Raw genomic sequence first — 23319 nt, 5'->3', positions numbered from 1 at the left:
CTTGTCTTCTAAGTGCATAGGTGCAAGTGCAATTTAATATTCAAGCTTAGTGATTTGGTGCGGTCCTTCGGCCTGTTCGCTGGTTGGTTTCTGGGCTGGTTTGGGTTGGCTGGTGCTGGTTTATTGTGAGAGAAAAACACTGTTGGCTAGTTGGTTTGGGCTGGCTGAAATCAACAAGCGAACAGGATTATTTGAGACGTGGGTCGCTCTAGGATGAGATGAGATACAATCTATAGTGGAGATTAGTTGTATAAGAGATAAGAGATACTGATAGATGAGTTAGCTATGAGATCAAAACTAAATTTGTGATATCTGAAATCTGCATTTATTAGCTAGATTATTTTGTTTGTGTTTACACCAAAATTTAAAAAGAACGCGGAAACTCGAAGCTTTCAAGATTGTGTCATCAAGGAATCGATTGGATGTGAATTGATATCGGCTGAGTTGGATGTGATATCGGAATCGACTATTTTATAGATGACGTCAGCAGACGGCGTCCATAGGCTATGCTTGAATGGTGTCAGGAAGATAAGTTGGACTCTATAAATAAGGAAAAATTAGGGTCCAAGTTATTGTTAAGTTAGAAGTTTTCTTTTATTCCAAAAATTGTAATGAGTCATATTTGAGTATGATTCATATTTAGATTTTGGGTATAAATATTAGACCCCAATTACAGTACAAGGACACGAAAACTCAATCAATACAATCTTTTCGGCTTTCGCTATCGCATTAGGAGTAGGAGTACTGTAGATCTCGGTGAGTTCTTCAGCAAACAAGGCTGCATCGACTGATCGACCTCTAGCTTGATTGTGAGTACCGTCACGACTTATTATGCTTGTAAAGCTGCATCAGCTGATTGATTTTTTATGAGCTATAATATAAGTTAGTTATCAATCCATATCATTGTTTGTAAGGCTGCATCAGCTGATTGATCTCTTATGAATCATAATATAGATCAAAGTTATCGATCTTGCGTTAAATAACTTGTTGTTTAATATAATATCACCGGTTATCGAATATGATAAGATTAGTAAGATTTTCTTTGCTGTTTTTGGTTGATTCACAAGTTATCGATCTTGTTATAATTAATATTTTATTAATTATAACAAATCATTCGATTGAGATAGAGATACATCAGTATCATATCATCTTAATTGGTCGTCCTTTGATCTAGTCACGCTTTAAATCTTATAATTGATGGCTTAATTTCGCTAGATCGGCTGTTTTATCTCTATTCCAATCAAACATTGGCCCCATTCGCTTCGCTGAAAAAAATAAGCCGAAACACTGTTCTCGTTGATTTGGTGTGAGAGAAAAATACTGTTTCGGCTAAAAAAATAAGCTGAAAAAGATGGATTATAAGAGAAACGAACAGGGCCATAGTATGCATCAAAGACATATTTCAATCTTGAATAAACTCACTAGTTAATAAGATCTAATCTAATGATACTACTATAGCTGCATCGATTTGGTCGAACCTCACTGGTAAGACTTTAGATTAGAAATTATCGATTAGTGGTTTTATTTATGATCATGATATGTACTATGTTTGTTTGTTATGACTGCATCGGCTATTTAGCCGATTGCCTATACTTTCACGCATATAGCATGTTTTCATGAATCTGTCAACATATAGATGGTTTTATAGATTCTTTGGCTTTAGTTTGTTATCATTATTATAGTTGCATCGATCCGATCAAACCTCACTGTTAATGATAATAGATTAGATTTAGACTGTTTGTAGATACATTTATATTAGACAGTCGATTTGTTCACATATTATACTCTTTTCATCAAACTTATCGGCTCGACGCTTTATACCGATCATATTCTATTTAGCCGATGATGTTTTCTTATATCGCTCCTTTGCTGGTTACCAATTCTATAATCAAAGACTACATCAATCGACTATTTGGTAGTATATATAGTAATCTTAAGGAAGGATCTTCTGAATTTTATATTTAGGTGTGTTGTATTTGTTTTTGTCTCGATTAATCAGTCACCATAAATATGCTATGATCCATGAACATCGGTTATTTTGATTTATGTCATCATCATTTAACATTATCTGATCATCCTTAATCTAAAGATCTTTGTTTCATGAATACGCTTGTGGCAGAACCGTCTAATCTAATGCCTCTTAGGAGTGCTCGTCTTCTATTAGACACTAAGCACTCAAGGAAGGACACCAAATTACTTGGTTCCGTCGAGCACACCCTGAGGGAGAATCTAAAATCCACATTTTTTCATCAGGATCACAAACAAGAGAATAAAGCTTACATCATTCTTGACCATTTCTTACATCACTTTTAATACAACATCAGCGTATAATATTTACTAATTATAGTAGTGGATTATGAGCATGTTATCAGAGCTATGAATAATTTAATTTAATCGCGGAATATTAACATGTGAATAGAGTTATAGCGGAATTAAACATCTATTCATGGCATGATAAATCATTGATATGTAAATTATGACAACAGATTGTAATACTTTACTTTCATAAAAACATTTAGTGAGAGTTATAAATAAAAACTATGATCACAGCGTAAAGGAAATCCTCTCTGAGCCAACCAGGAGGAATACGCACACAAGGGTCAGCTCTAGCATCCACCTGTCACCTGCAACAGGGGGAATAAAACCCTGAGTACTCAATTGTACTTAGCAAGACTTACCCGATAGGAGGAAAGAAAAGACTCTAAGGATATGCAAGGCTATCTGGCTTGTGGGTTTATTGCATCTGCACGAAGCATTACTAAGCGTGCGTCCTTATATTCAATTTTTATTAATAGCCGCATTGGTTCATTAACTAACCATTCTATGTAAGCACCTGTGCTACTTTCAAGCAGGTGGTAAGCAATCAGATTTCATTTTTCCATTTCATCTTTCATCTTTCAGTTCTTACTACGGTGCTAGGGACGAAACAAACCGTACCGACTCGACGGCGATTCGCGAATCAATGTCCTCAGCTGGGTACCCCAAAAACATACGCCCCGCTTGTACCCAAGGCACAAGAAGGACCAACCCATCACCCTCCTGTTCTGGGGTCCTAGGTCCCCGTTTAAACTGGGACTCCAAGCCCCCGCCCCTGAGTCCCGGACTCGGTATGGTGCAAGGACCTCCTCCACCAAAACAAAACCCTAATAGTCGGTCCAAAAAGAGCTAGAACCCACGACAAGAGTGCAACAAGTCTTCCAAGCGCCCATATACAAGTATGTATTTGGGATAATAAATCTGTGACTTGCCTCAATGGCTTATGCAATGACTGGTCCTTAACCGACATAGACAGGGAAAGCAGTGTAAGCAAGTCATGCCCCACATTCACGGTGACACAACCTCTTACACCCACCAATACCCAAACCATATCCATGTCCGATCACCATTTTCCTTTCCACCATCTTTATATATTCTAAGTGATAATAATCCAATAATATATTTCCTATCTCTCGCGAGTGATAGACAATCACTCGACTTCTACCGGAGTCCTGTAGCATAGCAATCTATACGATCCTATCATACTAGTAAGACTCATAGGATAAGATGTATATATGCACGTGGGTTTCATTCAACTCCTTAAAACTTAATGCACAAATATAATTTAAACTGCAAAAAAGTAGAGGTTATGTATTGGGGCTTGCCTGAGTAAGATATATATTAAAAAGTTAGTATCTGCATCTTTAGATCATCCACCATCATCTGAATAGAAAGCCCATTGCATCATCTCCTGGAGAGAATACCATTACACCATCTCTGGATTCCCACTCATCCTTCAATTGATCCATTGACCCATCATCGTACCTATATGATATGTATTGATGCAAATGCATAGATGTAAATAATCAACAACAGCCGAAATGCTTAGAAATCCGATCACGCCTCACAAGCTAACGAGATAGCTCTAACGCTGGTCTATGTATCCAAGTTGTCGAATAAGACGTTATTTCCCAACAATTATTTTAGTTATATATAAACCCAAGGTGTTTCTTTATTTCATTCTATTGATTTAACCATTTTTTGAAATAGGGCATTATCTATTGCTGTAAAGTGTGCTGGCCTGATCTTGACATGATGTGACTGAGCGACACACGTACTGGCACTACGAACATGTCGGGTGCATGGCCCAGAGGCAGACAACAGTGGTAGGCAAGGCAAGCAATAGAGACAAGCAATGTAGACAAGGACAATCAGAGATAGAGACAAGCAGAAATAGAAAAGGAAGAAAGAAAGCAGTGTGATTTAGCCAACTCTCATTAATGTAGGAGAAGCGCGACAGGAGCAAGGACGGCACATGCTCCACGAGTGCGTTGTGTACATGCACAGTGAAGAGAGGACACGGCGTGGATAGAACCATGTGCTCCCATTAAAAATATCGGACACGACGTAAGCGGGGGAGAGAAAACAGGAGCGTGGGCACACCAACGCGCCGGGATGCAGAGCTACGGCGGGAGACAAGACGGTGCGTAATTGCAAAGCAAGGTGAGTATGCTGAACGCCAGAAAAATAAATGAAGCTACTGCGCTGTCATTCTCGTTAGATCGTGCTTAACAAAATAAACCCATGAGTATATATATATATATCGTTCTATTTATTTATGAATTTTATTTTATCTATAAAAGTTGCTTTTCATGCTTAATCTAACAGAACAAACCGTTCGTTAGCATCGTCGTTCGACATTCCTAAATATCTTTACGGACTGAGTAATTTAACTTGGGCGTTGATTCGAGTCCACAAAATTAAGTCGCACATGATTTATTCATCACGTTGAGTACGTTTTAAATCAAAATCCAAGAAACTCATTTCGGAAATTTCTCTTAGGCCTAAATCATGGTGCTAAACAAGCTCATAACACCAAGGGTGTTACAACCAACCCCCCTAAAAAGAATCTCATCCCAAGATTCGAAGCAAGAACCAGAAGAGGGGAAACACGATTACATTTCGTAGATGAGGGATTACATAAAAGATTACATAACTTCGAATACTAAACCACTTGGGGATCTAGGGATACATGGTTAAGAGCAACATGGTACAATCGAGACTTAATCTAGAAGTCGAGATGGACGAGGACAATGGAGAAACAACAAGATAATGAGTATGCAAAACATGGTGTAGGTCCAACAAATCCAGAAACAGTCGACTGAGAAGTAAAACATCGTGAACTCTAAGATTGACTACCTCCAAAGGGAACTTGAACTTCTTCAACGAACCGGATCCATTCTTCTACTCAGATTACACCATCACCTCAGACTGACGAACCTAGTTCCACAATAACGATTGGATCTCATAGCTCTACTTTGAATGCGAGGAGAATGGGACAAAGAATAAGAGCAAGGACCAAGGGCATTTATAGTGGCGAACGTAGGTGGGGCGCAACACACTGAAAATGGATGTAGCGTGGGTGGGATACACAGACGGTTCATGCTACAGAGATAAGGTCAGACATGGTGCGCCTCTTGCGCAAGCGGTAGAGGGGGAAATAATGGAGAGGAGAGGGGAAGGGGTCTGCTCTATGAGGTAGGCATGCGGGCGATCATGTTCAGAAACGAAGAAAGAAGGGAGGGGGAAGGGGTCCGGTATGAGGGACGAGGCATGAGAGTCGAGAGCCGACCGGATGCTAGGAAAAGGAGAAACGCACAATGCACAAAGACGGCGAGTGCGGCCTAATGCCATAGCCACGCAAAAATGGAGTGCTAATGGACCCGGCACAGATGGCGTCCACAGGGCATGTAGCAAAAATAACCTAGCAAGCGTAGCACGGTCAACTAAACATAGGGCTAGGGACATGACGTCCACTTAGACTTCTACAATCACTCCCGACTACCCGAGGCTAACTTTCCTTTCCCTTTCTCGACCACATCCGTCTTTCCTGTAGACTAAGACCATATCATACATTCTTCGTCCAAAACCACCTCCTCTTGTTTACTTCGAGAGAACACTATTGCATGAACCCGTTGTGGATTTCCTATTTGAACACCTGAACATTTCCAAGGAAATTATTTGTAGCAAAAGCGGTATGGCGGTGTAACTTGGTAAAGGTACTTGGTTAACAACTCGATACCAGCGCGTGCCGAGCAGCATCACCATGTGGCAGCTATTCCACAGGGAGCCCTCGGTTTTGTCACGGCACCATAAGCTATTAACTAGGCAACTACTACCAATTTACACGCCATGAAGGCAGTGGAGTCATAGACCACAGAGTAAGGGGAGTATTGTAAGGGAAAATTCAAACAACAATGGTTTCCTTCACAACAAGGGACAAGAAATTCAAATACAATGGTGGATTTGATTTAAAGAGATTCAAGTGTTCTGTTGGAACATACACAATTAGTCGATGCAGTGTACAAAATTATCTAATCATGGTTGATTTGCTGGTATCTAAATGGCAACTTGTCTTGTAACTCGCTTAACATCGCCTTTGAAAACCTTAAGCACGTCTAATGGAACTTAAAGTAGATGGACGCAATAAACATAGTGAAAAAAACAAAATGCATATTCTGAACGGTCGTATACGGGTACAACATACAGACATTTAGGCTCCCATTCACGATATAGCATTCACCTATGGTTGGACGATCTCACACTATGGACGACAACAACGGTAAGAGTACAATACCAGAGAACAGCGATGAAAAGCACTACTACTACATGCACAACATCCCAAGGCAACTGATCTACTTGGCACCATGCATCTTCATTCTTGGGCTCAGTGGATTCTTCCACCGCCTAGGCTTTGAATCTGCATCTTCTTGAGGCAATGGCTGAGTGAGAGGAATCAAGGGCTCTACTTCTGACACTTCTGAGGGTGGAGGTGCTGGTGGCACTGCAACATCGGTTCTTCTTCTTTCTGGCGGGTGGATAGGGATCCCTTCTAAGATTAGGGCATCATGCCTTTCAGCAGCCAGCGTCCTCCGCTCGGTCCTAGTGACAAGATAGGCCACCCATAGCTGATGGACATGCCTATCTTCAGTCTCCTTTAGAGCTTCCAACATGGTAGTCTCCTGGCTCTCAGTAGCTGCAGCACTGGCATGTGCTTCAGCGAGCTACACCTAGAGCATCCGGTTGAAGATCTCAGCTTCCTTGACTCGACAGAGGCAGATCCTCAGTTCCAAGGCTTGTCGGTCATACTGCTCATCCAGAGCAAGCAGGTACATGGTCAAGTGCACCACGGTAGGACTATCTTCTTGCGACTCTCACCCTTGCAAAGCCTCCATGTGAGCCCTCCATGCCTACTGATTCTTATCCAAAGGTGGAAAGAACCTCATAGGGGTACATGCAATGGGCTCCTCATTGATCTGGCAGAGGTACCACAAGGCTTTGCGGGCCACAACCTAGTAGGTGTTGATGAAGCTAAACCCGGTTGCGGTCACACTCCAGGCTTCAGTGAGGTCGGGGAACTCTTCACTCTTCCTGATATAGATGGTAACCTCACATCGCTTAGTGCCATGCTCCTCATACTCACGGTCCTCATACTCGGGACGATCTTTGACTCCGCACTTTTGCAGGGTGGCATGCAGGATTCTAGGAAAACCCTCAATGTTCAGGCAGTAACTACTAACCCAGGCTCCTGCCATTTTCTGGCAGTGGTTGTGAGGAAGGCTAAGCGAAAAGCTGGCTCAAAGGGAAAGGCTAAGCAAGCTAAAGTACGCTGAGTGGTGGTAGTAATGGCTAAGCCAGGCTTTGCTCATAAAGGTGGAGCATTTAGTGGTCCTAGCACGGTCCACTAGGGTTCCCGCATGGGATCACTAGGACGAATCGACCAAATTCCACGTGTTCAAGGCGAGCGACGTGCGATGCCATTACTAACTGGTTCGACTGTAGGGCAGGTGTTCGATAAGAGCGTAGAAAGTGGGCATAGGGAGACGTGGGTCATGACAGACATGAACCATGCGTGAACATGAAGCACGAAGCCACAGTGCAAAACTAACTCTGGAACAGGAACAAGTTAGTCATGCACAATACAACACACGTGACACCTATTGATGGCGTATCTGCCAATAATATGAATGCTACAATGCATAAACAGGATATGCATGAATGCACGTCCTATACGCCCTTTCACTGTTGCCACATATAGGGCAACCGTTCTCAGATTTTTGGCACAACGTTCTTTCCCTATAACTAGTCGATACTATCGGACTATGCTCGAGTCAGTGTACCTGCAGAAAATTGATTAAGTTTACCTAAGTCAGCAGAGTGTCACTATGCCAGAAAACATTATCAGTGACACGATGATTCATGACACAAAAACTAAATGCGTCACCAATAATCTATCCGTGACGCAGGTTCACGAGATGCGTCACCGATTAGTTGTTGCCCATGCCCCAGGAGCAAGACGCGTCACTAATAACGATGTATTCGTGACGCGCGTTAACAAGACGCGTCACGGATAAAAATGTGACACGTATTGTCAAGGCACGTCACAGATAGATTGTAGTATTGGTGACGCTGGTTAACAAAACGCGTCACAGATAAGGCATGTGACGTGTTTTTGCTAGACGCGTCACCAATAGGAAAGCATATCCGTGACACTTCTTGATAACACAAGTCACAGATAATAAATGTGACGCGTGTTCTAAAGACGCATCACTGAGTTGTGGCCAGGGACACATCTACAGCATCGATCTTAACTCATGTTTATTAGCTTCGTCCCCTAAAAAAAATGTCCCAGTTGAAATAAAAAACGCGTGGAGCTCCGACCGTCGACCGCCGCCGTCGACCTACAGCTCCGGCCGGTGCCCTGTGGAGTCCCCACACCACGGCACCTACAGCTTTGGCCAGAGGCAGCCCCCACCCCACCCCAGTGGACTCCCAATCCTAGCGCATCCAGAGCTCCAGCAGTCGCCGCGCGCCGCGCGCCCACCTCGGCTCCTCTAGCTCTGGCCGTCGCAGCCGCCCATCTCGGCACCTGCATCTCTGGCCAGAGCCCCCACCTCTGCGCTGCCCCATCACTCAAGCCTAGGCTCGGCGGTCACATGTCGTCGGCGGCCTCCAGGGCGCAGCATCGTTGGACCAGAGCACGGCCATCTTCGTGTCAACAAGGGTGAGATTCGCTCGCGTCCATTGCCCACCTCGAGCAGAGGTACAGCATCGCTCACTTCTTTTCCCTTTTTCCCTTCGGCTGTGTTCTTGATTGTGCGAGAAATGGATCCGGTGCTGTCATGTGGAAGCGTTCAGAGAGTCTATAACTGTCAATTGACAGCAATCTGTAGTGTACACACTATTGCTCGGATGCAGAATTATCTCTAGTGTCAGGTACAGGTACTATTACTTATCTCTAGTGTCAATTGAAGCTTTACACAAAAAAATAGTGTCAATTGAAGCCCCACTATTGCTCGTCTCCTGGAATTAACTTTGAGATGCAGGCTTGTTTGGATGGAATCATGGAAGCGTGGCTAGATAGACAGTAGTAGACTTGTGCAATATCCATCCATCCAATGATTCAAAAAGTTCAAAACTGCTACTTAGAATTGATGTTAAATTGCAATAGCTTCGCAGTCTAAAATGTGTTGCCTACGTGGCTCCCAGAAAAAGAATTATGGGAAGACATCTGCATGTTCTTTCTTGTTTCTAGCAAACAAACACTGACTGCTACTAATAGGTAGTCTACTTTGTCAGGCAAAATTATCAGGTCCCATTATGTTCCATTGTTTCTCTGCTACAAACGTGGAATTAGTCCAAAACTAAACTAACCAAAGACAGATTTCAGTTTTTGTTATATATATGCCTATGATTATATATATGAGGTTCCTAATGTTTCTCTGCTATGGTCAAATAACCAATACTGCCAGACAGTACTTAGCAGCAAAATTTCTTGAGGTCGTGCCTATACTAAACCAGTTACTCGAATGCTTGTGTGTTCAGATTAATAATATCCGATATGCTTGATTTCTGCAGGGAGCAAAGCATCAGATACTCGAGGAATAGCAAAGCCTGATTCCTAACAACTACGTTTGTTCCAAGCTGCAAATGCTTTACTGCTTGAAATAATCAATGGAGGATAGGAGTGCTGAACACGACTAGCCAAGAAGTCTACTAGTCGAAGGAAGCTGCTACTGTCCAAGTAGGCATTTTCTGTTGATTTAGCATCTTCCCAATTGGGTCCTCATAGTGTATTATTGGTTGTTGGATTGAGACATAGTGGGATTGCAAACATAAAGTCTAAAATTTAGTATTTTTTTGGATTATTTTTGTTGGGATGGATTGGACTGATGTCGTGAGGGACTGGTTAAAATTCCAGTAGCTTTGGTTTTGAAAATTTCATTGCAAAATAGACAATAGGTGTGCTCTCTGTTCAGTTTCATGCATAATATTTTTCTATCAGTGGTATACAACTTAGTACCCTGTTCTAGCTAGTTGTTGTCTTCTTTGGCTGTTAGTTCAATATCAAGTCTGACTGAACTCACATAGCCAAGCTAAGCTCTACTTTAGTGCAACTTGTTTTTCATAGAGCTTTGGCTAGTCATATCTTTTTCTTTGGAGTGTCACACTGATGCAATAGTAAATTTACTATTCAAGTAATTTATAGGATTTTCATGCAAGGATTAGTTGATTTCATTTGTTTTCATACTTTTGTAGATATGGAGGATCGGAGCTAGATGTCTCTTCGCAACCGTGCATGTGCTCAGTACTTAGATGGTCTGAAATTATTCATAAGAGCTGCAGAGGCGGATATGTTGAATCGGCACAAGACAACTATGTGGTGTCCATGGATTGATTGTGAGAATAAGAAGCAGTTCTCGAGTTCATTAACACTCCATGCCCACCTAATCCTCCGAGGATTCATGGATCACTACAGATGTTGGAACAAGCATGGAGAAGGAGTTAATGATCGAGACTTGCAAGCTGGTTGTATGGACCAAGGATTCTCTGGTGACCTACGTCAGGATGATGGAACTCATGGTGCTGGTCAGGACAATGAGGAAGGACCCTTTTGCATCCTGGATCTCACCGATGACAAGCTAGCAGATATCAGTGCCAATTATGCCCAGAAGTCACAGGACCTTGAGGAGATGGTGCGTGATGCCATGGGCTTTGATGAGTACACTAAGGCGGAGATGAAGAAGCTAAAGAGGTTGATGGCAGACATGAGGACTCCTCTCCATCAGAGCTACAAGGCAAAGTATTCAAAGTTGTTTGCTACTCTCACGCTTCTCCAGTTGAAGGCGACATATCATTGGACTGACCGGAGCTTCGATGCATTGCTACATCGATTAGAGGACATGTTGCCTGAGGGGAATGAGTTACCCAAGACCACATATGAGGCCAAGCAGATTGTTTGCCCTATGGGATTGGAGGTCGAGAAAATCGATGCCTGCAAGAATGACTGTATACTGTACCATGGTAAAGAAAACGAAAAACTGACCGAATGCCCTGAGTGTGGAGTCTCTCGATACAAATGAAGAAATGACTGGGGTGATGAGGACAAGAGGCATGGAGCTCCTTGGAAGGTGGTATGGTACTTCCCTATAATCCCTCGCCAGAAGCGTTTGTTTGCAACTGCCAAGGACGCGCAGTTGTTGAGTTGGCACAAGGAGGGACGTAAGAATGATGGTTACCTATGGCATCCAGCAGATGCTATTCAGTGGCGCGTCATCGACTCCAAGTATGCATCTTTTAAAGATGAGCCAAGAAACATTCGCTTTGCACTGAGCACAGATGGCATGAACCCGTTCGGTAATAGGAGCAGCTCACACAGTGTCTGGCCTGTGTTGTTATCGATCTACAACATTCCATCATGGCTGTGTAATAGGAGGAAATACATGATGATGCCACTTTTGATCTTGGGTCCGCATCAGCCAGGGAATGACATCGACGTGTATCTGAGGCTGGTTGTCGATGAGCTCAAGACGCTCTGGTCAGACGGTGTCAAGGTATATGATGGGTTCAAGAGAGAGTCATTCAAGTTGTGTGCAATGGTGTTAACCAGCATCACCGATGTTCCAGGACACCATTGCTTGTCTGGGTAGTCCAAAGGAGAGAAAGATTGCTTTCAGTGCTTAGATGATACCGAGAGTCTTTGGCTAAACAACTCGAAGAAGAGGGTGTACATAAGACATCACCGTTTCCTTAGCCGATCCCATCCTTACCGGCTCATGAAACGCCAGTTTGATGGCACAATTGAGAAGGGATCTACTCCGAGGCATTTCACTGGGCACGATGTCTATGACCAGGTAAAGGATGTCAATGTTACATTGGGGAAGAAAAAAAAGAGTGCCCTTGGAAAGAGAAAGCGTAAGGAGGAAGAAGTCGCTGATAAGAGGTGGAAGAAGAAGTCCATTCTATGGGAGCTACCCTATTGGAAAGACTTAGCAGTTCGCCACAGCATCGATGTCATGCATGTGACAAAGAATGTTTGTGGGAGCTTACTTGGAACACTCTTGAACACCAAGGGGAAAAGCAAGGACCATGCAAATGCACGAGTGAGTTTGAATAGGTTGGGTACAAGGATGAACCATTCGTACTTGTAGCTCAGGTTTCACAAGTCTTTTATGTGCTCGACACGCAAAACAAGAAACGCCTTGTAGTTCTCCCCGGTAAAAAATGGGTTGTCGGAGTTGAAGATGCTGTGGAGGAGGAAGAGTACAATCAATTTGATGAAGTCCCTCCTTTTGGTGATTGGACCCTCCCTATGATTCTCGAGAGTGAGGAAACTTCATACTTACGACATGGTCATGTAGAAGAGGCCACCGTTGCAAAAGGCCGCTGAAATCGGCAAGTACGCAAGGGAAAGTAATGCTTATCTGTTGAAGGTACGCAAGAGATATTACAGTGTTAGGTTCTAAAAAAAGTAATGCTTATCTAAACTAGTCACTTGCACCAAAATATGTATGTTGGATAATTCACAAAAAAGGTGTTTGATTGTACTGGCATGCTTGCACTGTTGTAGGTGCTTTGCAAATGCTGAGGAAACTCCATACTTGCAAATGGCTATTTGTGGTGCTTTGCATATCGAGGTTCAGTGCTCTCCTTTTAGTAGAGCAGAGGTAGAAACACTGTTCTTTTTTACATCTAAGCATAATATTTGCAATATTATTCATAAATATTTATTGGTGTAATTAGTAGGTATGTAAGATCCTTCAGTATATTGAGGCTTACCAGGAAGAACATAAGCTTGGTCCAATGCCAATCATCCTTTGTGGGTTTACAGAGGCGTCCTCAAGGATGGCCAGGTGCTTGCTTGCTTACTTTTCACCAATCGTTCTATTTTGTTTGGGTCGGAAACCAGCAGGCCCAAATTCAGTCCCCAAGTCCCCGCAACCCCGCATCTCTCCCGTGCACCGCCGCATCTCTCGGCGCGCCTCTCCCATGCGCCACCGCCTCTCCCGCCCTCGACTCTCCCATTCGCGAGCAAGACGCAAGAGGACACGCAGGGCAGCCGTAGTGGCTTTGCCGGTGGCGGGAAGAGTTGGGCCTCCTCCTCAGTCATTTCAAGTTCCACATCAAAATGGTAAGCTATCACCACCCACAGTCATTTCAAGTGTTTAGCATATTTCTAGCATCTAAATTTGGTCTTCTACAATTTGCTAAACCACATCTTTCTCGAATTTGATTGATAGGTGTCTTCCATGGATTCTTCATCAAGTGGTGACGACAAAGCGGGGACACAAACTGTTTCTAAGGAAGTAGAATCACCCGTTGATGATGAGCAGCAGCAGTCTATGCCTAAGCCTGTGCGTCGACCCCAAAAACCAAAGACAGCATCTAAGTGGCCTACTAACATGATCGAGGTCACAGAGATACATCCAGATGGGAAGCCAATTGAGGTGAAACAACAACGAAGATTGTGATTGCTTGCTCATTTGATTGCTAGACAACAGCTATCCTTAGTTATGCCATCATTCAAAAACCTTACTGATGAGAGGAAATGGGAATTGTTTAATAAACATGTCATGCCCTACTTGAAGTTCCCAGATACAATGAAGACTGAGGGGCTTAAGTATATAATGAAGGTGATATCTAAGAGTTGGAGAACCCACAAAAATAGGCTAGTGACCGATTTTATCGAGAAAAACCTCAGTCCCTTTCAGAAGCACCCCTACATTCAACCTGAAGATTGGGCAGAATTTGAGGTATTGAAGAAGTCCCTAGAAGAAATAGCAAAAAGTGAGAAATACAAAATGCTTCGGCAACAAAATGTGCACAACCATTGTCTGGGCTCTGTAGGGTATGATGGGAAAGAGAAAAAGTGGGAGGTGGAGGATGCAGAGTTAGTCAAGAAAGGCATCCCTAACCCATGGGATGACTACCCTAAAGGCCGCCCTATGAGGTTTCTGCGAGCAAGGAGTAAGCTTGAGGTATTAGAAGATAAAGCTGAGATCATCTGGAAATAGGATTCAACACAAAAAATCTCTGAAGACATTAAAGAGAAGCAATCAGCCGCAGAATCTTCAGGCATCACTTGGGTCAGGGAGAATGATGTGCTAACTGCATGTTTGGGCCTTGAACAGCTAGGCCACGTGCGCGCTGTTTCAAGTTACACTGGCTAGAAGCATGGTTGGCCTGGGTGTTCTAGCATGTATAGAAAAAGAAAGAGGTCTGGTGCAGTAGATGTGGATGTGGAAGTGATAGCAGCTCAAGTTAGACAAGAAGTTACAGCTCAAGTCACACAAGAAGTGACAGCTAAGGTCACGAAAGAGGTTACTAGCAAGGTCACATAGGATGTCATGTCCTATCTTGCAGACAAAGGCTTGTTGGTAAGACCACCACCTTCTAGGACCCCTAGTCCTGCCTACGGACGAAGGAGCAGTTGTGCCTCTGCCTCCAACGCTGTTCCAAATGACTTGGAGTTGGGGCCCAATTCAGTTGCTCCAGATACTATTGATCTTCTTGAAGAGCCAACCCAATGTTCCTTGGTAGTGAACCTTGGAAACTATCGACCTATGGTTGCAGAGGGTCGGGTGTTCCCAAAGGAGTTTGTGCTAGAATCAGTCCAAATAGATTATGATTATGCAATAGTCCAAGTGGAATGTGTACATCAGGGTTATGAGGATTATGTGCTGCAGCTGCCCCCTAATGATGATATCAAAACACTTAGAGAAGCTCTACTATAGAGGATACAGTGGAGAAGGGATTGGATTCTAGTGAAACAAACACATGAGACCCAGCCAACCCAATCTCAACCAGATGAGACCACAAAGAGTGCCAAGAGTGTTTCGAAGGGCACTAATGCTATTATTTCTACAAAGCTACTTTGTGGAGCCAATTCAACTCCTTCAAATCATCAATCTCCGGCCACATCTGATGCAACAAAGAGTGTGCCAAAGGAGCATAATACAGCCAACCCTTCAAAAAATCCAAACAGCTCAAAGAAGGAGTGCACTAAGCTGCCCACGTAGCCAAAAGTGGGAACTAAGGCTGTTGGAAGCGGTGCAAGGCCACCCAAGCAACCCAAAGGGGCTAGTAAGGCTGCTGGAGAGAGTGAAAAGGTAGCCATAAATAAAAAGTTGGCTAGTAAGGCTGTTGGACAGAGTCTAAAACAACCGCAGCAGCAAAAATGGATTGATAAGTACAAATGTGGCCACCCATTTCTCCCAGCAATGGACCTCAAGGCGGTAGGACCTGGATGTACTGCTCTTCATGCTCATTACATGAAAGATTGCGTCAACAATAAGCATGGGATAGTGGTTAGGTTCAGGGGTATTTATATGCTGAACTCATCAAATTTCAAAGTCAGGCTTGAGATACAATTTTTTGTATGACCACTTCCAATTTGGGGCATTGGATGCCTCTCTTCTTCAATGCTGGATATTGTAAGTACCTCCAAACAAATCTGTGTTCTTTACTTTTGTTACCCCATGGTAGAAGAACAGAAATAAGGTCATAGCTGATAGTAGTTCTCCTTACATTTAAAGTAACCATCTAATAAATAAATCATCCACCTATGTCATTATGAAAACTATCTATATCATACCTACATTTGTATCTAGCCATCTCCATATAGAGTATTTGGTAACTAAAATGTATAACAATCAGGCAAAGATAGAAGGTATATATATATATATAATGTACTATGAGCAGAACATTTTCTATTAGTTATGTGCCCCTAACTTTATCCATGAATTTCTCTCAAGAAATTACTAGGCTGCACAAGAGCTCAGATTGGTGGAATTTGATTCCACCGTGTTTGGATCATATTTTATCTAAAGAGGTACTCCATATTCTCAAAAGAAATAACCGAATAAGTGAGAAAAGAGAGGATGTGAAATTTAGTTTCAGGGCTTTTTTGGTACATATGTAAGGGCATAGTATTTGAGCTGTAGCTTTTGAACATGTTAGCTTTTCTGTTCTGATGGTATATCTCCCCTGCTGCTGCTGCACGCTACACGCCATCCAGGCATAGATTGGGCTTGGGCATGATAGGTTTTTTTTCTCACCCATTGTAGTATTTCTAAGGTTGAGTGTGAGCATGCCAAAAGTTTCAAGTTTTTCCATGTGTTGTATGCCAGAGATCCTACATAACTGATAAACATGAATAAAAGATATGCTCTTTCAACTCAACATTTGCGTTGCTCTGTTAACTTCATGTTGAATTTGGTTTGGTTCACTGACTGTATTTTGATTATTGTCTGAGTGACCACCTGACATCAGTTTTTTGCCAAATTTTGTTCCACACTATTAATCTCCAGTTAACAGCTAAACTGGTTGGCTTCAGCATAGACAAACCAATTACCTTTAACACATAGTAGTTCGGGGACAATTGGTAGTGGCGGAGTTAAAGTAGATTGTTTGTAGGTGGGTTTAACTGTTCTGGCAAACAAAATAACTGTGTTGGCCAGCAGCTTTTATCCGGTTACTGATACTATTACTTTGGTCCTTTGCAGAACCTACTAGGTCTTGTTTATACAGTTATGTTCTGATAGCTGCTATTGTGCCTTTGTTTATTGCCAGTTGCTATTTTTGCAGAACCGCTTTTGAACATGTCAGCTTTTGAACATGTCAACTTTTGAACATGTTTAGAGTGCTTCTAGAATAAAACTAAACATAAACATCAATTTTGTGCTTGGTTTACCTTGCATGAGTTGAGGTATAGAGTACAGATGTTAAACTTCAATTTTCATGCTCTGCATCATGTGTATTCTAGCTGACCCAGATAAAATGCAATTAAGCTGGTTGAAGTAGCTGACCTAGATACATATGCTTGCAGTTCATCGGCTGTTCTGTACTCATTTTCTCTAGGCATATCCCTTTTGGTTTATGTACTCAAGTTGTCTACATGTTCTTTCTTATTTTTAGATCACTAGTTGTGGAAGCTAAGGCTAAGGACATTCATGTGGGCTTTCTAGATCCACAAGTGATGTCACTGGACAACATAACATTTGATAGAGACAAAGTTCTGCAGTATGTACAAAAGGCCTTCACCAAGTATACCAAGAATGACTACATAATGTTTGCCTACAACTCTGGTGGCTTAGCTGGTGATCATTGGATCGTTGTGGTAATAATTCAAAAGTGGAATAAGGTCATATACCTTGATTCCAACAGATCTGAAAACCATGATTTCAGCGTGCTAAAACTGTTGATTGACGAGTGAGTTGTTTGCTTACCTACTATTGACTTGTTTCATAAGTGCCAATATCATTGAACCAACATAATGAGCCATATATATGTGTGTGTTGTACTCTTACATGTAGGGCTTTTGCAAGACACACAAACAAGCTGAAAGACAAACCACAGCCATTAAAACACGCTTTTAAATATGCGGTAAGTGCTTCCAAAAATAAAAGTCAATATTGTGCCTCTAGTATATTAAGTACTGTGTTCAACTTCCATTTTCAAATTATTGTGTTCTATATATATTTGTCGCAGTGCCTTCAACAATCTTCTGCTAAGTCATCTGGCTGGTATGCTGCACACCACTTGTTTTTAGCTATGAGAAAGACAAACTTGGAATACTCTGAGGTATTCATATCTAAACTTTGGATGTGCAAATATAATGGCCCATGGTTGTTTGAGTGTGTGTGACTATGTCATGTCCTAGTATAGTTTTTAGCCCATGGTACTTGTTCTGCTACCTGTCTTTTTCTATCTCAAGAGAAGAGAAAAGGTGGAGGCTTTATTTGTATTGCTACCTATCTTTTCGTTTTGGGGAGTGATCTGATGAGGGTGGAGGAGCATGTGCCAGCTCTATGCTTTTGCAGCTGAACCTCCTTATGCTCCAGGTAGTTTAGTGATTGGATTAGGAGCATGCAGCTAGCTAATAGATTATTTTCTCTGATTGTTTATTTGTTTCCTAGCACTCGGATATAGTGTGGCCATTGTCGCAGTGGCCAGTTTGTGTTTCAATTTGAGTATCATTATTCGGTAATAGTGGCACTAGCCGATTGCTCATAGTCTTGATGAAAAAGTTTGTGTGGCCTCAACATTCTATCTTCAAATCAGTCTTAAGGAAACAGTCCTGCGTGTCCAGAAAAAAGTCTCAAGTAATAGTTGTATTTCAAACCTTAATGCGATTTCACTATATTTGTAGGCTATTCCCTTGATGTAGAAGAAAACTCTGCAGTTTCTTTTCGGTGGAAACATGCACAGTACTACTTTAGTCATAAGCTCGAATGCTCGATGCTTTACGCTGCCTATATATTTTACTCAGTGATAGACATAGGCACAACACCATCTGCTTGCTAATGAATTTCCACATCTGCGGATGTTCCTATGTCCCTTGATTGTTTGCATCAAGCTTAGCAACTGTGATTTTTTACATTGATTGTCTATATTGTCCTGTACATTGTACTATACCATGTTTTCTTTTTTACCAAAGTTCTATCTTGACACAGGAATTTGAAGTGTTGACGACGCCCATCGATATGCTCATGATTAGAGAAAAGCTAGCTAGGTTCTTAGTGGAACAAGTCATCGAGAAGAAAGGAGAGTTCTATCATGACCAGTGATGTGTGTTTGCCATTATCAGTGTGAGTCTAGTGATGTAGTGTGTGAGTAAATAAATTAAGCCCAATGTTTAGATGGATTTCGAACAAGTTGTGATGGATTTTGAATAAGTTGTGAACATTTGATATAAATGTGAATCTGTTGAACTTGATGTCTATCTCGTGTGAACATGTTACATATTGATGACTTATATATATATATTATATATATATATATATATATATATATTTGTTCTGTGAACGATGTGGGGTTCTGATGAGCAATGTGTACATTTGTTATATGCTATCAGTGACACATTAGACAGACATGAGTCACTGATATCAAATTATCAGTGACGCATATTCTTAGTATGTGTCACTCATATATCCTTATTCGTGACGTGTGTTACCACAACGTGTTGCTGATATAGACTTATTAGTGACGTGGGTTCCCATAGCGTGTCGCTGATATGGATTTATCAGTGACGCGTGTTCCCGTTTTTAGTGACGCGTATTCCGAATAAGCGTCACTCTATTTCCTTATCAGTGATGCGTCTTACAGTTATCGGTGACGCATGTTCGCGTTATCAGTGACTCATGTTCTAAATATGCGTCACGGATAGTTTCCTATCAGTGACGCATTTTTACGTGTCACTAATGTGCCCTTATCACAGACGCAAGAATAGTGACATGTGTTTTACGCGTCACTGATGACCCTCTACACACGTCACTGATAAGGTTTTCTGGCATAGTGTGTCATCTATCCTAGATACATAACATTAGTAATAGGGCTACTTATATAACTTCGCATGCAAACGTCCTATTCTTTTGGAAAGAATTTATTGTTAAATTTTATTTTAGAAAAGGTTTTTGAAGCTTTATTTCCTCATTTACGCTCTGATACCACCTATGGCAGAACCACCTAATCTAATACCTCCCAGAAGTGCTCGTCTTCCATTAGAAACTAAGAACTCAAGGGAGGTCACCAAATTACTCGGTTCCATCAGGCACAACCAGAGGGAGAACCCGAAAATCCATATTTTTCCATCAGGATAAAAAATGAGAGAATAAAGCTTACATCATTCTTGACCATTTCTTACATCACTTTTAATATAACATCAGAGTATAATATTTACTAATTATAGTAGCGGAATATGAGCATGTTATCAGAGTTATGACCAATTTAATTTAACCGCGGAATATAAACATGTGAATAGAGTTACAGCGGAATTAAACATCTATTCATAGCATGATGAATCATTGATATGTAAATTATGACAATAGATTGTAATACTTTACTTTCATAAAAACATTTAGTGAGAGTTATAAATAAAAACTATGATCGCAGCATAAAGAAAATCCTCTCTGAGTCCACCAGAAGGAATCTGCATACAAGGGTCAGCTCTAGCATCCACCTGTCACCTGCAACAGGGGAATAAAACCCTGAGTACTCAATTGTACTCAGCAAGACGTACCCGATAGGAGGAAAGAAAAGACTCCAAGGATATGCAAGTCTATCTGGCTTGTAGGTTTATTACATCTGTAGGAAGAATTACTAAGCGTGCGTCCTTATATTCTATTTTTATTAATAGCCGCATTGGTTCAATAACTAACCATTCTATGTAAGCACATGTGCTACTTTCAGACAGGTGGTAAGCAATTAGATTTCCTTTTTCCAATTCATCTTTCATCTTTCAGTTCTTACTATGGTGCTAGGCATGAAACAAGCCGTACCGACTCGGCGGCGATTCGCGAATCAATGTCCCTAAATATGGCAATGAGCAAAAAATATCCGCATACCCACGGGCACCCGACCCGGTGGGTGTGGATACGGGCATGAACCTATGCCCGTGGGCATGGGCACAGGCATAGAGTTGTGCCCAACGGGCAAAGGTAAATGGGTAAAAAAAGAGCATGCCCACATCTGTAAACCCATGAAACCCACACTGACATGTGGAGCCACTGCGTAAGAGCTATATAACCTTTAGATTCTAGGGTTTCAGTTCACTCATCCGTCATCCCCCATCGGTGCTTGGCCTCCCCATCGGCGTCGGCGCGTTGTGCCTCCCTAGATCCGGTGGTTTCTAGGTTTCCCCTCTCCCCCACGCTCTCTCTTCCTCTCCACCATGGAGGGATCCCTCTCCCTCCCTCTCCCTTCCTCCCCCTCCCACGTCGTGACTCCACCACGGCATGGATCCAACCCTAGTGGAGCGTGGAAGGACAGATCTAGCGGCGGCATGGCCGGGGAGGCCGGATCTGGCGCGCACTCCTCTTCCGACGGCGCTTGCTCCTCCTATGGCCAGTGTGCACTCCTCCTCTACCCCTCTAGCTGGCGCACACTCCTCCTTGAAGCGGCAATGGCCCGCTCCCCCTCCACCACCTACAGATGCGGCGGGAGAGGGCGCATGCAGTGGCGGCGGCCGGATCTATTGGTGGGCGGCCAGATCCGGCACTGCTAGCTATGATTCAGTGCTGGTGGCTGCGCTCACACCGGTGGTCCACTCCCACCTATGGCGGTGATTCTAGCAGTAGCACAGTGCCTTCTCCCCCTTTGATGGCCTCCACCACTGGATCTGGAGGTAGGCCTCGCCCCTCCGATGCCGGTCGCCGGACATCAGCCTCCCCGCACCGAGGCTCCTTTGCCGGCCACCATCCTCCCCACTCTGAGGCTCCGACAACGGCCGCCATCCTCCCTGCTCCGAAGCTCCCACCCATGCCACCATCCCTGCCACGCAGGTTGCCATCTCTAGCGAGTATGTGGGCATGCCCATGGGCAAAACATGCCCGCGGATAGCGAGCGCAGGCGCGAGCATAGATATATTGTCACGGGTGTGGGTTTGTGATTCCTATACCCGCGCTGATTTTACCCATTGCCATTTTTAAATGTCCGCAGCTGGGTACCCCGAAAACACATGCCCCGCTTGTACCCAAGGTACAAGAAGAACCTACCCATCACTCTCCTATCCTAGGGTCCTAGGTCCCAATCTAAACTAGGACTCCAAGCCCCTGCCCCTAAGTCCCAGACTCAGTGCAGTGCAAGGACCTCCTCCATAAAAACAAAACCCTGACAGTCAGTCCAAAAAGAGCTAGAACCCACGACAAGAGAGCAACAAGTCTTCCAAGCGCTCATACACAAGTATATGCTCGGGATAATAAATCTGTGACTTGCCTCGATGGCTTATGCAATGATCGGTCTTTAACCGACACGGACAGAGAAAATAGTGTAACCAAGCCATGCCCCACGTCCACGTCGACACAATCTCTTACACCTACCAATACCCAAACCATATCCCTGCCCGATCACCATTTTCCTTTCCACCATCTTTATATATTCCAAGTGATAATAATCCAATAATATATTTCCTATCTCTCACGAGTGACAAGCAATCACTCGACTTCTACCGGAGTCCTGTAGCATAGCAATCTATACGATCCTATCATACTAGTAAGACTCATAGGATAAGATGTATATATGCAAGTGGATTTCATTCAACTCCTTAAAACTTAATGCACAAATATAATTTAAACTACAAAAAAGTAGGGGTTATGTATTGGGGCTTGCCTAGGTAAGATATATATTAAAAAGTTAGTATCTGCATCTTTAGATCATCCACCATCATCTGAATAGAAAGCCCATTGCATTATCTCCTGGAGAGAATACCATTACACTATCTTCAGATTCCCACTCATCCTTCAATTGACCCATTGACCCATTATCGTACCTATATGATATGTATTGATGCAAATGCATAGATGTAAATAATCAACAATAGCTGAAATGCTTAGAAATCCGATCACGCCTCACAAGCTAACGAGATAGCTCTAACGCTGGTCTACGTATCCAAGTTGTCGAATAAGACGTTATTTCCCAACAATTATTTTAGTTATATATAAACTCAAGGTGTTTCTTTATTTCATTCTATTGATTTAACCATTTTTTGAAATAGGGCATTGTTATCTATATAGCAAACTAATTATACTGGAGCTACAAAAATTACAGTGAGTACCTAATATTGCTAGGAGCCTACTGTAAAAATTTTAGATCAAACATTATTACCAATTTATCACAACAATTCATACAAGTTTATATTTTTACAATATTAAATACCTTAAATTAATTATATAGCTTCCAAGAACATTATCAAACTATGTGAACAAAATATACTAATAGGTAGATCATGATTTTTGGAACTCAACAAAACTGGTTTCACTATTTTTGGATTCCTCTACTATTTTACATTGGTTTTACAAGTTAACTAGAAACCTATATTAGAAAATCATTTAGAAAAATGAAATTACCGGCGGCAACCAAATCGGCCCAGCGGCCCATGATAACGGCATGGCCAGCTCGGCATAGCATGCATAAGCGGCCCAGCGCAGGCGGATCTGGTTCGGCCCTAGTGGGCACGGCGTGAACGGTGGCCCAATCGCGCAGACATAAGCCGGTCCAGGAAGGCGC

The 23319-nt window shown here is 42.6% G+C and overlaps 1 pseudogene; it reads left to right on the top strand.

Moving 5' to 3' along the window:
- The first annotated feature begins 10781 nt into the window (after window positions 1–10781).
- Window positions 10782–18884, top strand: LOC136461100 (uncharacterized; annotated as a pseudogene).
- Window positions 18885–23319: the final 4435 nt, after the last annotated feature.

The sequence above is a fragment of the Miscanthus floridulus genome, chromosome 6 (assembly GCF_019320115.1).
Source record: "Miscanthus floridulus cultivar M001 chromosome 6, ASM1932011v1, whole genome shotgun sequence".
Taxonomy (NCBI): Eukaryota; Viridiplantae; Streptophyta; class Magnoliopsida; order Poales; family Poaceae; genus Miscanthus; species Miscanthus floridulus.
This window is presented reverse-complemented; position numbering and strand designations above follow the sequence as displayed.